We start from the raw sequence: 12424 nt of genomic DNA, 5'->3' as shown, positions 1-12424 counted from the left end.
CTGGCCATTTGCCGGGCTCAATTCACCAATTCCTCCGGCACTTCGGAGCACATGTTCGGTGTAAGTTTGCGAATCTTTCCCGATGCTGCAGCATTTTCCTCCGCTGACACTTAGAATATTTTTCACACTTTGCTGAAAATTTTCTAAGTGTTTTTTTCCAAGTTTTCCTGGTTACTGATTTCTTCTTTTTAAACATTTTTCTAAGTTTTTCTGGTTACTGATTTCTTCTTTTTAAACATTTTTCGCAGTTTGTCTGGTTACTGATTTCTTCTTTTAAACATTTTTCGCCGTTTTTCTGGTTACTGATTTCTTCTTTTTAAACATTTTTCGCCGTTTTTCTGGTTACTCATTTCTTCTTTTTAAACATTTTTCTAAGTTTTTCTGGTTACTGATTTCTTCTTTTTAAACATTTTTCTAAGTTTTTCTGGTTACTCATTTCTTCTTTTTAAACATTTTTCTAAGTTTTTCTGGTTACTCACTTCTTCTTTTTAAACATTTTTTCTAAGTTTTTCTGGTTACTGATTTCTTCTTTTTAAACATTTTTCGCCGTTTTTCTGGTTACTGATTTCTTCTTTTTAAACATTTTTCTAAGTTTTTCTGGTTACTCATTTCTTCTTTTTAAACATTTTTCGCCGTTTTTCTGGTTACTGATTTCTTCTTTTTAAACATTTTTCTAAGTTTTTCTGGTTACTGATTTCTTCTTTTTAACATTTTTCTAAGTTTTCCTGGTTACTCATTTCTTCTTTTTAAACATTTTTCTAAGTTTTCCTGGTTACTCATTTCTTCTTTTTAAACATTTTTCTAAGTTTTCCTGGTTACTGATTTCTTCTTTTTAAACATTTTCGCAGTTTTTCTGGTTACTGATTTCTTCTTTTTAAACATTTTTCTAAGTTTTTCTGGTTACTGATTTCTTCTTTTTAAACATTTTTCTAAGTTTTTCTGGTTACTCACTTCTTCTTTTTAAACATTTTTCTAAGTTTTTCTGGTTACTCACTTCTTCTTTTGAAACATTTTTCTAAGTTTTTCTGGTTACTGATTTCTTCTTTTTAAACATTTTTCGCAGTTTGTCTGGTTACTGATTTCTTCTTTTAAACATTTTTCGCCGTTTTTCTGGTTACTGATTTCTTCTTTTTAAACATTTTTCTAAGTTTTTCTGGTTACTCACTTCTTCTTTTTAAACATTTTTCTAAGTTTTTCTGGTTACTGATTTCTTCTTTTTAAACATTTTCGCAGTTTTTCTGGTTACTGATTTCTTCTTTTAAACATTTTTCTAAGTTTTTCTGGTTACTGATTTCTTCTTTTTAAAACATTTTTCTAAGTTTTTCTGGTTACTCACTTCTTCTTTTTAAACATTTTTCTAAGTTTTCCTGGTTACTGATTTCTTCTTTTTAAACATTTTTCGCAGTTTTTCTGGTTACTGATTTCTTCTTTTTAAACATTTTTCTAAGTTTTTCTGGTTACTGATTTCTTCTTTTTAAACATTTTTCTAAGTTTTTCTGGTTACTCACTTCTTCTTTTTAAACATTTTTCTAAGTTTTCCTGGTTACTGATTTCTTCTTTTTAAACATTTTTCGCAGTTTGTCTGGTTACTGATTTCTTCTTTTTAAACATTTTTCGCAGTTTTTCTGGTTACTGATTTCTTCTTTTTAAAACATTTTTCTAAGTTTTTCTGGTTACTGATTTCTTCTTTTTAAACATTTTTCTAAGTTTTTCTGGTTACTGATTTCTTCTTTTTAAACATTTTTCTAAGTTTTTCTGGTTACTCACTTCTTCTTTTTAAACATTTTTCTAAGTTTTTCTGGTTACTCACTTCTCTTTTGAAACATTTTTCTAAGTTTTTCTGGTTACTGATTTCTTCTTTTTAAACATTTTTCGCAGTTTGTCTGGTTACTGATTTCTTCTTTTTAAACATTTTTCGCCGTTTTTCTGGTTACTGATTTCTTCTTTTTAAACATTTTTCTAAGTTTTTCTGGTTACTCACTTCTTCTTTTTAAACATTTTTCTAAGTTTTTCTGGTTACTGATTTCTTCTTTTTAAACATTTTTCGCAGTTTTTCTGGTTACTGATTTCTTCTTTTTAAACATTTTTCTAAGTTTTTTCTGGTTACTGATTTCTTCTTTTTAAACATTTTTCTAAGTTTTTTCTGGTTACTCACTTCTTCTTTTTAAACATTTTTCTAAGTTTTCCTGGTTACTGATTTCTTCTTTTTAAACATTTTTCGCAGTTTGTCTGGTTACTGATTTCTTCTTTTTAAACATTTTTCGCAGTTTTTCTGGTTACTGATTTCTTCTTTTTAAACATTTTTCTAAGTTTTTCTGGTTACTGATTTCTTCTTTTTAAACATTTTTCTAAGTTTTTCTGGTTACTCACTTCTTCTTTTAAACATTTTTCTAAGTTTTTCTGGTTACTCACTTCTTCTTTGAAACATTTTTCTAAGTTTTTTCTGGTTACTGATTTCTTCTTTTAAACATTTTTCGCAGTTTGTCTGGTTACTGATTTCTTCTTTTTAAACATTTTTCGCCGTTTTTCTGGTTACTGATTTCTTCTTTTTAAACATTTTTCTAAGTTTTTCTGGTTACTCACTTCTTCTTTTTAAACATTTTTCTAAGTTTTTCTGGTTACTGATTTCTTCTTTTTAAACATTTTTCGCAGTTTTTCTGGTTACTGATTTCTTCTTTTTAAACATTTTTCTAAGTTTTTCTGGTTACTGATTTCTTCTTTTTAAACATTTTTCTAAGTTTTTCTGGTTACTGACTTCTTCTTTTTAAACATTTTTCTAAGTTTTCCTGGTTACTGATTTCTTCTTTTTAAACATTTTTCGCAGTTTGTCTGGTTACTGATTTCTTCTTTTTAAACATTTTTCGCAGTTTTTCTGGTTACTGATTTCTTCTTTTTAACATTTTTCTAAGTTTTTCTGGTTACTGATTTCTTCTTTTTAAACATTTTTCTAAGTTTTTCTGGTTACTCACTTCTTCTTTTTAAACATTTTTCTAAGTTTTTCTGGTTACTCACTTCTTCTTTTGAAACATTTTTCTAAGTTTTTCTGGTTACTGATTTCTTCTTTTTAAACATTTTTCTAAGTTTTTCTGGTTACTGATTTCTTCTTTTTAAACATTTTTCGCAGTTTGTCTGGTTACTGATTTCTTCTTTTTAAACATTTTTCGCCGTTTTTCTGGTTACTGATTTCTTCTTTTTAAACATTTTTCTAAGTTTTTCTGGTTACTCACTTCTTCTTTTAAACATTTTTCTAAGTTTTTCTGGTTACTGATTTCTTCTTTTTAAACATTTTTCGCAGTTTTTCTGGTTACTGATTTCTTCTTTTTAAACATTTTTCTAAGTTTTTCTGGTTACTGATTTCTTCTTTTTAAACATTTTTCTAAGTTTTTCTGGTTACTCACTTCTTCTTTTTAAACATTTTTCTAAGTTTTCCTGGTTACTGATTTCTTCTTTTTAAACATTTTTCGCAGTTTGTCTGGTTACTGATTTCTTCTTTTTAAACATTTTTCGCAGTTTTTCTGGTTACTGATTTCTTCTTTTTAAACATTTTTCTAAGTTTTTCTGGTTACTCACTTCTTCTTTTATAACATTTTTCTAAGTTTTCCTGGTTACTGATTTCTTCTTTTTAAACATTTTTCTAAGTTTTCCTGGTTACTGATTTCTTCTTTTTAAACATTTTTCTAAGTTTTTCTGGTTACTCATTTCTTCTTTTTAAACATTTTTCGCAGTTTTTCTGGTTACTGATTTCTTCTTTTTAAACATTTTTCCTAAGTTTTCCTGGTTACTGATTTCTTCTTTTTAAACATTTTTCTAAGTTTTCCTGGTTACTCATTTCTTCTTTTTGATCATTTTTCTAAGTTTTCCTGGTTACTGATTTCTTCGTTTTGAACATTTTTCTAAGTTTTCCTGGTACTCACTTCTTCTTTTCAAACATTTTTCTTCGTTTTTCTGTTTACTCATTTAGCACTTTCAGGCACTTTCCGATCATTTCCTCGTTCCCGATTTCACCCTTTAAAACGCTTTCGGGCATTTCCCTAAGTTTTGCGGTTCACTCGTTTGGGACTCACTGACACCTTCTCTAGCTTCCCTGCTCACTTTTTTCGTACTGTTGAGAAAATTCGAACCCTTTCCTTAACTATGCCGGTTACTGACTTCACCGCTTCAGACCCTTGTCCCCGTAATGAAAGATACCATTTCCCACCGTGGGAAATGCACGAAAATCGGACTGAACACGGGGGAGGCTCCCCCCTCGAAGGCGAGACCGTCGGCAGAACCGCCGGGTCAAACCCGGCTGAGCTACCCGGCTTACAAGTCTCAAAGTCGGTATGAGCAGTCACGTCCACCCCCCATTCCCTTTTGGACCACTTCCCACGGTTCCAAATGCATGAAAATCGGCCTGTACACGGGGGAGGCACCCGCCTCGAAGACGAGACCGTCGGCAGAACCGCCGGGTCAAACCCGGCTGAGCTACCCGGCTCGGAAGCGCCAAAGTCGGGTTGAGCAGTCACATTCACTCCCATCCCCTTTTGGGCAACTTCCCACGGTTGGAAATGCATGGAAATCGGACTGAACACGGGGGAGGCTCCCCCCTCGAAGGCGAGACCGTCGGCAGAACCGCCGGATCAAACCCGGCTGAGCTACCCGGCTTACAAGTCTCAAAGTCGGTATGAGCAGACACGTCCACCCCCATTCCCTTTTGGACCACTTCCCACGTTCGAAATGCATGAAAATCGGCCTGTATACGGGGGAGGCACCCGCCTCGAAGACGAGACCGTCGGCAGAACGCCGGGTCAAACCCGGCTGAGCTACCCGGCTCGGAAGCGCCAAAGTCGGGTTGAGCAGTCACATTCACTCCCATCCCCTTTTGGGCAACTTCCCACGGTTGGAAATGCATGGAAATCGGACTGAACACGGGGGAGGCTCCCCCCTCGAAGGCGAGACCGTCGGCAGAACCGCCGGATCAAACCCGGCTGAGCTACCCGGCTTACAAGTCTCAAAGTCGGTATGAGCAGACACGTCCACCCCCATTCCCTTTTGGACCACTTCCACGGTTCGAAATGCATGAAAATCGGCCTGTATACGGGGGAGGCACCCGCCTCGAAGACGAGACCGTCGGCAGAACCGCCGGGTCAAACCCGGCCGGGCTACCCGGGTTAGAAGCCCTAGAGTCGGGTTGAGCAGTCACAATCACTCCCATCCCCTTTTGAACCTGTTCCCACCGTTGGAAATGCACGAAAATCGGCCTGTACACGGGGGAGGCTCCCCCCTCGAAGGCGAGACCGTCGGCAGAACCGCCGGGTCAAACCCGGCTGAGCTACCCGGCTTACAAGTCTCGAAGTCGGGTTGAGCAGTCACATTCACTCCCATCGACTTTTGGGCAACTTCCCACCGTTGCAAATGCATGAAAATCGGCCTGTACACGGGGGAGGCACCCGCCTCGAAGTCGAGACCGTCGGCAGAACCGCCGGGTCCAACCCGGCTGAGCTACCCGGCTTACAAGTCTCAAAGCCGGGTTGGGCAGTCACGTTCACCCCCCATTCCCTTTTGGATCACTTCCCACGGTTCGAAATGCACGAAAACCGGCCTGTACACGGGGGAGGGTCCGCCCTCGAAGGCGAGACCGTCGGCAGAACCGCCGGGTCAAACCTGGCTGAGCTACCCGGCTTACAAGTCTCAAAGTCGGGTTGAGCAGTCACGTTCACCTCCCATCGACTTTTAGACCACTTCCCACGGTTCGAAATGCACGAAAATCGGCCTGTACACGGGGGAGGCACCCGCCTCGAAGACGAGACCGTCGGCAGAACCGCCGGGTCAAACCCGGCCGAGCTACCCGGCTTAAAAGTCTCAAAGTCGGTATGAGCAGTCACATTCACCCCCATTCCCTTTTGGACCACTTCCCACGGTTGGAAATGCATGAAAATCGGCCTGGACACGGGGAGGCTCCCCCCTCGATGACGAGACCGTCGGCAGAACCGCCGGAACAAACCCGGCTGAGCTACCCGGCTTACAAGTCTCAAAGTCGGTATGAGCAGACACGTCCACCCCCATTCCCTTTTGGACCACTTCCCACCGTTGGAAATGCACGAAAATCGGCCTGTACACGGGGGAGGCACCGGCCTCGAAGACGAGACCGTCGGCAGAACCGCCGGGTCAAACCCGGCTGAGCTACCCGGCTTACAAGTCTCAAAGTCGGGTTGAGCAGTCACATTCACTCCCATCGACTTTTGGGCAACTTCCCACGGTTCGAAATGCACAAGATTCGGCCTGAACACGGGGGACGCTCCCCCCTCGAAGGCGAGACCGTCGGCAGACCCGCCGGTCAAACCCGGCTGAGCTACCCGGCTCGGAAGCGCCAAAGTCGGTATGAGCAGTCACGTTCACTCCCCATCCCCTTTTGGACCGCTTCCCACGGTACGAAATGCATGAAAAATCGGCCTGTACACGGGGGAGGCACCCGCCTCGAAGACGAGACCGTCGGCAGAACCGCCGGGTCAAACCCGGCTGAGCTACCCGGCTTACAAGTCTCAAAGTCGGGTTGAGCAGTCACATTCACTCCCATCGACTTTTGGGGCAACTTCCCACGGTTCGAAATGCACAAAATTCGGCCTGAACACGGGGGACGCTCCCCCCTCGAAGGCGAGACCGTCGGCAGAACCGCCGGGTCAAACCCGGCTGAGCTACCCGGCTTAAAAGTCTCAAAGTCGGTATGAGCAGTCACATTCACCCCCATTCCCTTTTGGACCACTTCCCACGGTTGGAAATGCATGAAAATCGGCCTGGACACGGGGGAGGCTCCCCCCTCGATGACGAGACCGTCGGCAGAACCGCCGGAACAAACCCGGCTGAGCTACCCGGCTTACAAGTCTCAAAGTCGGTATGAGCAGACACGTCCACCCCCATTCCCTTTTGGACCACTTCCCACCGTTGGAAATGCACGAAAATCGGCCTGTACACGGGGAGGCACCGGCCTCGAAGACGAGACCGTCGGCAGAACCGCCGGATCAAACCCGGCCGAGCTACCCGGGTTAGAAGCCTCAAGAGTCGGGTTGAGCAGTCACGTCCACCCCCAATTCCCTTTTGGACCACTTCCCACGGTTCGAAATGCACGAAAATCGGCCTGTACACGGGGGAGGGAGCCGCCTCGAAGACGAGACCGTCGGCAGAACCGCCGGTTCAAACCCGGCTGAGCTACCAGGCTCGGAAGCGCCAAAGTCGGGTTGAGCAGTCACATTCACTCCCATCCCCTTTTGGGCAACTTCCCACCGTTGCAAATGCATGAAAATCGGCCTGTACACGGGGGAGGGAGCCGCCTCGAAGACGAGACCGTCGGCAGAACCGCCGGATCAAACCCGGCTGAGCTACCAGGCTCGGAAGCGCCAAAGTCGGTATGAGCAGTCACATTCACTCCCATCCCCTTTTGGGCCACTTCCCACGGTTCGAAATGCACGAAAATCGGACTGAACACGGGGGAGGCTCCCCCCTCAAAACGAGACCCATCGGCAGAATCGACGGGTCAAACCCGGCCGAGCTACCCGGGTTAGAAGCCTCAAAGTCGGGTTGAGCAGTCACGTCCACCCCCATCCCCTTTTGGACCACTTCCACGGTTCGAAATGCACGAAAATCGGCCTGTACACGGGGGAGGCACCCGCCTCGGAAGACGAGACCGTCGGCAGACCCGCCGGATCAAACCCGGCCGAGCTACACGGCTTACAAGTCTCAATGTCGGTATGAGCAGTCACGTCCACCCCTATTCCCTTTTGGACCACTTCCCACGGTACGAAATGCATGAAAATCGGCCTGTACACGGGGGAGGCACCCGCCTCGAAGACGAGACCGTCGGCAGAACCGCCGGGTCAAACCCGGCTGAGCTACCCGGCTCGGAAGCGCCAAAGTCGGGTTGAGCAGTCACATTCACTCCCATCGACTTTTGGGCAACTTCCACGGTTCGAAATGCACAAAATTCGGCCTGAACACGGGGGACGCTCCCCCCTCGAAGGCGAGACCGTCGGCAGAACCGCCGGGTCAAACCCGGCTGAGCTACCCGGGTCGGAAGCGCCAAGGTCGGTATGAGCAGTCACATTCACTCCCATCCCCTTTTGGACCGCTTCCCACGGTTTGAAATGCACGAAAATCGGCCTGTACACGGGGGAGGCTCCGCCCTCGAAGGCGAGACCGACGGCAGAACCGCCGGGTCAAACCCGGCCGGGCTACCCGGGTTAGAAGCCTCAGAGTCGGGTTGAGCAGTCACATTCACCCCCATCCCCTTTTGAACCTCTTCCCACCGTTGGAAATGCACGAAAATCGGCCTGTACACGGGGGAGGCGCCCCTCTCGAAGGCGAGACCGACGGCAGAACCGCCGGGTCAAACCCGGCCGAGCTACCCGGGTTAGAAGCCTCAGAGTCGGGTTGAGCAGTCACATTCACCCCCATTCCTTTTGGACCACTTCCCACGGTACGAAATGCATGAAAATCGGCCTGTACACGGGGGAGGCACCCGCCTCGAAGACGAGACCGTCGGCAGAACCGCCGGGTCAAACCCGGCTGAGCTACCCGGGTCGGAAGCGCCAAGGTCGGTATGAGCAGTCACATTCACTCCCATCCCCTTTTGGACCGCTTCCCACGGTTTGAAATGCACGAAAATCGGCCTGTACACGGGGGAGGCTCCGCCCTCGAAGGCGAGACCGACGGCAGAACCGCCGGGTCAAACCCGGCCGGGCTACCCGGGTTAGAAGCCTCAGAGTCGGGTTGAGCAGTCACATTCACCCCCATCCCCTTTTGAACCTCTTCCCACCGTTGGAAATGCACGAAAATCGGCCTGTACACGGGGGAGGCCCCCCTCTCGAAGACGAGACCGTCGGCAGACCCGCCGGATCAAACCCGGCCGAGCTACACGGCTTACAAGTCTCGATGTCGGTATGAGCAGTCACGTCCACCCCCATTCCCTTTTGGACCACTTCCCACGGTACGAAATGCATGAAAATCGGCCTGTACACGGGGGAGGCACCCGCCTCGAAGACGAGACCGTCGGCAGAACCGCCGGGTCAAACCCGGCTGAGCTACCCGGCTCGGAAGCGCCAAAGTCGGGTTGAGCAGTCACATTCACTCCCATCCCCTTTTGGGCCACTTCCCACGGTTCGAAATGCATGAAAATCGGCCTGTACACGGGGGACGCTCCCCCCTCGAAGGCGAGGCCGTCGGCAGAACCGCCGGGTCAAACCCGGCTGAGCTACCCGGGTTAGATGCCTCAAAGTCGGGTTGAGCAGTCACATTCACCCCCATCCCCTTTCGGCCCCCTTCCCACGGTTGGAAATGCATGAAAATCGGCCTGTACACGGTGGGCGCTCCCCCCTCGAAGGTGAGACCTTCGGCAGAACCGCCGGGTCAAATCCTGCCGAGCTACCCGCGTTAGAGGTCTCAATGTCGGCTTCAGCAGTCACATTCAATCCCATTCCCGTTTGGACCTCTTCCCGCCGATGGAAATGCACAAAATTCGGCCTGAACACGCGGGACGCTCCCCCCTCGAAGGCGAGACCGTCGCCAGAACCGCCGGGTCAAATCCGGCTGAGCTACCCGCGTTACAGGTCTCAAAGTCGGGTTGAGCAGTCACGTTCACCCCCATCCCCTTTCGGACCCCTTCCCACGGTTGGAAATGCATGAAAATCGGCCTGTACACGGTGGGCGCTCCCCCCTCGAAGGTGAGGACCTTCGGCAGAACCGCCGGGTCAAATCCGGCCGAGCTACCCGCGTTAGAGGTCTCAATGTCGGCTTCAGCAGTCACATTCAATCCCATTCCCGTTTGGACCTCTTCCCGCCGATGGAAATGCACAAAATTCGGCCTGAACACGCGGGAGGCTCCCCCCTCGAAGGTGAGACCTTCGGCAGAACCGCCGGGTCAAATCCGGCCGAGCTACCCGCGTTAGAGGTCTCAATGTCGGCTTCAGCAGTCACATTCAATCCCATTCCCGTTTGGACCTCTTCCCGCCGATGGAAATGCACAAAATTCGGCCTGAACACGCGGGACGCTCCCCCCCTCGAAGGCGAGACCGTCGCCAGAACCGCCGGGTCAAATCCGGCCGAGCTACCCGCGTTAGAGGTCTCAATGTCGGCTTCAGCAGTCACATTCAATCCCATTCCCTTTTGGAACACTTCCCGCCGTTAACAATGCACGATATTCGGCCTGAACACGCGGGACGCTCCCCCCTCGAAGGTGAGACCTTCGGCAGAACCGCCGGGTCAAATCCTGCCGAGCTACCCGCGTTAGAGGTCTCAATGTCGGCTTCAGCAGTCACATTCAATCCCATTCCCGTTTGGACCTCTTCCCGCCGATGGAAATGCACAAAATTCGGCCTGAACACGCGGGGCGCTCCCCCCTCGAAGGCGAGACCGTCGCCAGAACCGCCGGGTCAAATCCGGCTGAGCTACCCGCGTTACAGGTCTCAAAGTCGGCTTCAGCAGTCACATTCAATCCCATTCCCTTTTGGAACACTTCCCGCCGTTAACAATGCACGATATTCGGACTGAACACGGGGGCCGGTCCGCCCTCGAAGTCAACACCGTCCGCAGAACCGCCGGGGCAAATCCGGCTGAGCTACCCCGCCCCCCGAACACTCAAAGTCCCTCTGAAGCCTTGCATTCGCCTCCTTGGAAAATTGACGTCAAACATTACCAAAATCGGGGGCACGAGCACTAAAGCTAAGTCTCACCCTTTCCCTATCCCTAACCAGGAACCGAACGCCCACCCTCAGCCTCACACCAACGCCGGTGCCACTCCAGACAGACACACCCTTCAAAACCACACCCATCCGGCCATGCAACTCAAAAAGGGTCCAAATTCAGAAACACCCCCTTCAAAAGGCACTCCATCCTCGGCCACACCACCGGGACATGCTCCCCTCGGCGATAATTAAGCCCCCACCACTATTTGAAGCCAACCGCAGCCGCAACTCGAACGGAGAAATCAGTAACCAATTCAAAAATGCGCTTGGTTACTGATTTCTACTGAGCCGAAAAAATTCTAAGTGTCGGTGGTTACTGATTTATACCAACCCGAAAATATTCTAAGTGTCGGTGGTTACTGATTTATACCAACCCGAAAAAATTCTAAGTGTCAGTGGTTACTGATTTATACCAACTCGAAAAAATTCTAAGTGTCAGTGGTTACTGATTTATACCAACCCGAAAATATTCTAAGTGTCAGTGGTTACTGATTTGTACCGACCCGAAAATATTCTAAGTGTCAGTGGTTACTGATTTATACCAACCCGAAAAAATTCTAAGTGTCAGTGGTTACTGATTTATACCAAGTCGAAAAAATTCTAAGTGTCAGTGGTTACTGATTTATACCAACCCGAAAATATTCTAAGTGTCAGTGGTTACTGATTTATACCAACTCGAAAAAATTCTAAGTGTCAGTGGTTACTGATTTATACCGACCCGAAAAATTCTAAGTGTCAGTGGTTACTGATTTATACCAACTCGAAAATATTCTAAGTGTCGGTGGTTACTGATTTATACCAACCCGAAAAAATTCTAAGTGTCAGTGGTTACTGATTTATACCAACTCGAAAAATTCTAAGTGTCGGTGGTTACTGATTTATACCAACTCGAAAATATTCTAAGTGTCGGTGGTTACTGATTTATACCAACCCGAAAATATTCTAAGTGTCAGTGGTTACTGATTTATACCAACTCGAAAAAATTCTAAGTGTCAGTGGTTACTGATTTATACCAACTCGAAAATATTCTAAGTGTCGGTGGTTACTGATTTATACCAACCCGAAAATATTCTAAGTGTCAGTGGTTACTGATTTATACCAACTCGAAAAAATTCTAAGTGTCAGTGGTTACTGATTTATACCAACTCGAAAATATTCTAAGTGTCGGTGGTTACTGATTTATACAACCCGAAAATATTCTAAGTGTCAGTGGTTACTGATTTGTACCGACCCGAAAAAATTCTAAGTGTCAGTGGTTACTGATTTATACCAACCCGAAAATATTCTAAGTGTCGGTGGTTACTGATTTATACCAACCCGAAAATATTCTAAGTGTCAGTGGTTACTGATTTATACCAACTCGAAAAAATTCTAAGTGTCAGTGGTTACTGATTTATACCAACTCGAAAATATTCTAAGTGTCAGTGGTTACTGATTTGTACCAACCCGAAAATATTCTAAGTGTCGGTGGTTACTGATTTATACCAACCCGAAAATATTCTAAGTGTCAGTGGTTACTGATTTATACCAACTCGAAAATATTCTAAGTGTCGGTGGTTACTGATTTATACCAACCCGAAAATATTCTAAGTGTCAGTGGTTACTGATTTATACCAAGTCGAAAATATTCTAAGTGTCAGTGGTTACTGATTTATACCAACTCGAAAAAATTCTAAGTGTCAGTGGTTACTGATTTATACCAACTCGAAAAT

The 12424-nt window shown here is 46.3% G+C and overlaps 1 non-coding gene across 1 annotated transcript in view; it reads right to left on the bottom strand.

The window, feature by feature from the left end:
• The window catches only part of LOC140473154 (28S ribosomal RNA), a 3912-nt gene extending 3770 nt beyond the window's left edge, over nt 1-142 (bottom strand). The window contains exon 1 of the ribosomal RNA XR_011958128.1: nt 1-142. This exon is cut by the window's left edge and continues 3770 nt beyond it. This is a non-coding gene — a ribosomal RNA (28S ribosomal RNA).
• Nucleotides 143-12424: the final 12282 nt, after the last annotated feature.

The sequence above is a fragment of the Chiloscyllium punctatum genome, unplaced genomic scaffold (genome assembly GCF_047496795.1).
Source record: "Chiloscyllium punctatum isolate Juve2018m unplaced genomic scaffold, sChiPun1.3 scaffold_534, whole genome shotgun sequence".
Taxonomy (NCBI): domain Eukaryota; kingdom Metazoa; phylum Chordata; class Chondrichthyes; order Orectolobiformes; family Hemiscylliidae; genus Chiloscyllium; species Chiloscyllium punctatum.
This window is presented reverse-complemented; position numbering and strand designations above follow the sequence as displayed.